Raw genomic sequence first — 6,000 nt, 5'->3', positions numbered from 1 at the left:
TTTATACTATGAAAATACCATTTATAGTAAGTGACCAGGAGCTGATCTGCGGCTGTCGATCATTTAACAACCGCACAAAGCTGAAACCTCTCCTGACAAAGTATCACAAAATCACAGACCTTCTGAGGGTGTCCCGGTAAGAAATATCCAGCAGATAAGGAAGCATTCCCCAGTCCACTATATCAGGGGCATGGCCACCGCTATCTTCATTTATTTATTCTTTAACTTAAATACATATGTTTGGGAATAAAAATAATCTCTACTATTCAGTCGCATTAAAAAAAATTCCAACATATGGCTTTTACAGCCTCTGTGTTTCCTCGCACATTCAACTATGATGAGGTCTGTGGTCAGAAATTGGCTGAAATGAGCTAAAAACAAAAAAAGACAGGTAAGAATCAGACATTCTCCTATTGGACTGTCAAATCGAGCTCACTGACAGATTCTCAGATAACTCATTCTGCAGTCAGCAACAGTCAGACATTCTCCCATTGGACTGTCAAATCGAGCTCACTGACAGATTCTCAGATTACTCATTCTGCAGTCAGCAACAGTCAGACATTCTCCTATTGGACTGTCAAATCGAGCTCACTGACAGATTCTCAGATTACTCATTCTGCAGCCAGCAATAGCATCAGACATTCTCCTATTGGACCGTCAGATCGAGCTCACTGACAGATTCTCAGATTACTCATTCTGCAGCCAGCAATAGCATCAGACATTCTCCTATTGGACCGTCAGATCGAGCTCACTGACAGATTCTCAGATTACTCATTCTGCAGCCAGCAATAGCATCAGACATTCTCCTATTGGACCGTCAGATCAAGCTCACTGACAGATTCTCAGATTACTCATTCTGCAGTTATCATTACTCAGTGCAACACTGAGGCTATATAAGGCAAACAATGTAAAATGTTACATAAAACCTTATTACAATTTTTTTTTTTATTCAAAACTACATGCATTTACATAAGGGGGGAGTGGAAAACTCCTGTTTGCTAGTCCCAGATCCCGGACAGCAGCTTGTATCAGACACAGATTTGTTGCCTTTTAACTTTCTGTAAATTTCAAAATTTTCATTATACAAACTCAATACATTGTCTCAATTTCCTAGTTTTAAAAAAAAATCATATCTTATTTTCTGGTTGTATTTTTCATGCCAAAATCATCACAGGAGCCAAGAAGAAATGTAACGAAGGTCTGTACTAAGGGTGCGACCGCACTTTGCTTTTTACCTGCTTTTTTGCTGCTTTTTCAATTGCAGCGTTTATTGCCAAAATGGATGTGTTCTGCTTTTCAAGCAAAGTCTATGGGAATTTGGTTTTCTAGACTGCATCAACAAAAAGGCTGCAGTTTGAGCTGCATCGTGCGGTCTAGAAAACCAAATTCCCATAGACTTTGCTTGAAAAGCAGAGCACAACCATTTTGGCAATAAACGCTGCAGTTGAAAAAGCAGCAAACAAGCAGGTAAAAAGCAAAGTGCGGTCGCACCCTAAGGCCGTGTTCACATGTTGTGTTTTTGCATCATTTTCTTATGCAAATTAAAATAATTTTTTTTACAGTAACAACAACAGATCCAGCGTCTCAGAAATCTCAGGTGCACAACAGGTTTTTTTCTTCTTAACTGAATTGGAAAACTGCAGAATTTTTTTTTTTTCAGATCTGCAGCATGTCAGTTCTTTTAGTATTTTGGCAGCATTCTTTTCACCCATAGAAAACAATGAGGAAATGCAAAAAAACGAAACTGAGTGTTTTTGGTAAATAAAACTAATTTCATTAAACATGTCCCATACACAAATAACACATATAATCCGAGCCGCTCCACAAAACACAGCAAAAAAAGCAGTAAAAGCTCAGCAAAATCAGCTGTTTGGCAGCGGCTTTTGTCACTGCCAAAAGAACAGGTTTGCCTGCAAAAAAAAAAAATAAAAAAAAAAACTTGTTGGAAAAGCATAAGGACTTAGGTGTGGAATATTAGGCTAGCATTCAACTGAAAAGGACATGAGGGAGGATCACTCTTTGGCTAAGTTCACATGTCAAGTAATCATCTGTTAGATGAGATCCTGCAGAGATCCGTTGGGAAACAAGTTCCGCAAACACCACTTTTTTGTCTGTTTTTTTAAAAAATCAGATTTTAGCTGGATACATTTAACATTGGAATCTATGGAAACCGGATATGATTACTATTTATTCACTTATTTGTAATAGATCCATTTTTTGCTTACAGGATCAGATTCAAATGTAAGATTAAAAAAAAAAAACGGATCCTGCCAAAATCAATTATTGGACAAAAAAGTTGTGTTTGCAGAACTTTTTTTCCCAATGGATCTCTGCAGGATCCGTTCTAATGGATGATTACTGGACATGTGAAATCAGCCTAAGGAAAGCCTTGTAAATCATTCTCAGTAAATTTGCATTTTTAAGAATTTTTCCAGTTATATTAATTAGTTGAGAGCAGCTAAGTAACTTTTAATGTTAAACCCTCATCATCTGTGGGATCTCTGTTTGCTGTCAGTGAATATAAACATTCAGTAGTTACTAATTACAGCTATATGACTTTTGCCTCTGAGCATTGCCCTTTGGTGTCTTTTGATCTTCACGATTTCTTGCAGTGTAGGATCTTGAAATAGTGGTTTTTGCATTGTAACATTTGAGATTTTCAAAATTCTTCAGGTTCTGTTCTCAGTGTGCGATGGCTATCCGGGAGTTTCTAGAGCGCATCTATTGTACTAGTCTGCAACGGCTTATCTAGCCGTGACTATATCTATATCTATCAACGTGAGAGCGCAGCAATCTTGTGTCAGTCAGGAAACAGTTTTCAGCCCAAAGGTTTAATTTGTACAAGGGCGTCTAGGATACAGGAGTAAATGTGACCCTCAACATACTCCGAATCATACACCCACACAGGGGCCCAATAGGTAGGAGGGGCCCATTACTACCTCCAAACCAGGTGGAATTGTGAATTTTTGTTAGCCCTTAGGCTATAAAGGGACGATATATTGTTGCACAGGGGTCCTTTTTCTTACTGTGTGTGCCAGTGCATAATCTCTACACCAAATGCAAAACAGACAATAATTACTAGCAATTGTGCCCTTTAGTACAGATGCCCTGCTTACTGATGGTTTCCAAGCTTATATTTTATTAGCAGTTGGATATGTTTGTGCGCTCTGGGTTCTGATATAGTCGATATCATTGCAAACCTATGTCTCATCCACAATACAGAAAACACAATGAAACATATAATAAAATGGTTTAATGTTTGCAGTTGGATATAGGAGCCAAAAATAAAAAGAATTCAGTAAAGCCTAAAATGATGTATGGCTTTATGAAAACTGCAACTTAAGTACCATGAAGAAAACCTGTCATATCCTTAAACTGGAATTTTCACACTTAACCACAGGATCACAAAATCTACCTTAAAAGCTGAGTTTATAAATGCATTGTACTGCTTATTTTATATTGATTATAACATTACAATGATTACAGTGATTGGTTACAACATATACAGTCATGGCCAAAAGTTTTGAGAATGACACCAAAATGCTATTTTCACATGATCTGTTCCCTCTGGTGTTAATTGTGTTTGTCTGATGTTTACATCACATACAGAAATATATTTGCAATCATATTATGAGACCAGAAGGTTCTATTGACAGTTAGAATGAGTTAATGCAGCAAGTCAATATTTGCAGTGTTGCCCCTTCTTCTTCAGGACCTCTGCAATTCTCCCTGGCATGCTCTCAATCATCTTCTGGAGCAAATCCTGACTGATCGCGGTCCATTCTTGCATAAGCAATGCTTGCATTCTGCCAGAATTTGTTGGTTTTTGTTTTTGTTTGTCCACCCATCTCTTGATGATTGCCCACAAGTTCTCAATGGGATTAAGATCTGGGGAGTTTCCTGGCCATGGACCCAAAATCTCTGTTTTGTTCCATTTAGTGATCCCCTTTGCTTTATGGCAAGGTGCTCCATCATGCTGGAAAAGGCATTGTTGGGGCCAAACTGCTCTTGGACAGTTGGGAGAAGTTGCTCTTGGAGGACATTCTGGTGCCATTCTTTATTCATGGCTGTGTTTTTAGGCCAGACTGTGAGTGGTGCGATTCCCTTGGCTGAGAAGCAACCCCACACATGAATGGTTTCAGGATGCTTAACAGTTGGCATGAGACAAGACTGGTGGAAGCGCTCACCTCTTCTCCTAATAAGCTGTTTTCCAGATGTCCCAAACAATCGAAAAGGGGATTCATCTGAGAAAATGACTTTCCCCCAGTCCTCAGCAGTCCACTCCCTGCACCTTTTGCAGAATATCAGTCGGTCCCTGATGTTTTTCTGGAGAGAAGTGGCTTCTTTGCTGCCCTCCTTGAAACCAGGCCTTGCTCAAGCAGTCTCCGCCTCACAGTGCGTGCAGAAGCACTCACACCAGCCTGCTGCCATTGCTGCGCTAGCTCGGCACTGCTGGTAGTCCCATCCCGCAGCTGAAACAGTTTTAAGATACGGTCCTGGCGTTTGCTGGTCCTTCTTGGGCGTCCTGGAGCCTTTTTGGCAACAATGGAAGCTCTCTCCTTGAAGTTCTTGATGATGCGATAGATTGTTGACTGAGGTGCAATCTTTGTAGCTGCGATACTCTTCCCTGTTAGGTCATTTTTGTGCAGAGCAATGATGGCTGCACGTGTTTCTTTAGAGATAACCATGGTTAACTGAAGTGAAACAATGATACCAAGCACCAGCCTCCTTTTAAAGTGTCCAGTGGTGTCATTCTTACTTAATCATGACCGATTGATCGCCAGCCCTGTCCTCATCAACACCCACACCTGTGTTAATGGAACAATCACTAAAACAATGTTAGCTGCTCCTTTTAAGGCTGGAATGCAATGATGTTGAAATGTGTTTTGGGGGTTAAAGTTCATTTTCTTAGCCAATATTGACTTTGCAAGTAATTGCTGTTAAGCTGATCACTCTTTATGACATTCTGGAGTATATGCAAATTGCCATTAGAAAAACTTAAGCAGTAGACTTTGTAAAAATTAATATTTGTAGCATTCTCAAAACTTTTGGCCATGACTGTATTATACTCCAGAGCTGCACTCACTATTCTGCTTGTAGAGTCACTGTGTACATACATTACATTACTGATCCTGTACTGCTCCTGAGTTACATCCTGTATTATACTCCAGAGCTGCACTCACTATTCTGCTGGTACAGTCACTGTGTACATACATTACTGATCCTGAGTTACATCCTGTATTATACTCCAGAGCTGCACTCACTATTCTGCTGGTGAAGGTCACTGTGTACATACATTACTGATCCTGAGTTACATCCTGTATTATACTCCAGAGCTGCACTCACTATTCTGCTGGTGCAGTCACTGTGTACATACATTACTGATCCTGAGTTACATCCTGTATTATACTCCAGAGCTGCACTCACTATTCTGCTGGTGAAGGTCACTGTGTGTCACGCACGTGACTAACAGGGATTACCAAATACCCAAAACCCTCAGTAGGTGTAACTACACACAGGGGTCACAATACAATGGAGGTCCCTGGCTCTAGGGAGAGGGGAGCGGGGTCACCATCTGCAGCTGTACCCTGCTCTCCCTGACTTACCTATACAGGTTCTTTCACCCCATTGCCGATCCCGTTCCTAAGCCCTCGCTTACCCTAAACTCACCCTGACTAGTGAGCAGGCCAAGGAGATCACTAGTCTCAACACTACCATACAGAAAAACAAGGGTAGGAAAAAAAACAGGAGAAATAGATATGAAAAATAAAAACACTCCAGGCAGGTTCAATGCAGCATCCACCACTGCTGCACACAGCACAACAGACTTCTTCCAGAGCAGCACAAAGTGGACCACATAGAAATGAGGATTCAGTTTCTATCACAGGCATCAGCTCATCAGGCACATGATTTTAAATAGTGAAGGGGAGTGATAGCAAAGCGCTACACCAGGGAATAAAAGCTACAGCCAGCAGCCAGGCAGGAAAGAGTGCTTAACCC

The sequence above is a fragment of the Anomaloglossus baeobatrachus genome, chromosome 7 (genome assembly GCF_048569485.1).
Source record: "Anomaloglossus baeobatrachus isolate aAnoBae1 chromosome 7, aAnoBae1.hap1, whole genome shotgun sequence".
NCBI lineage: Eukaryota > Metazoa > Chordata > Amphibia > Anura > Aromobatidae > Anomaloglossus > Anomaloglossus baeobatrachus.
This window is presented reverse-complemented; position numbering follows the sequence as displayed.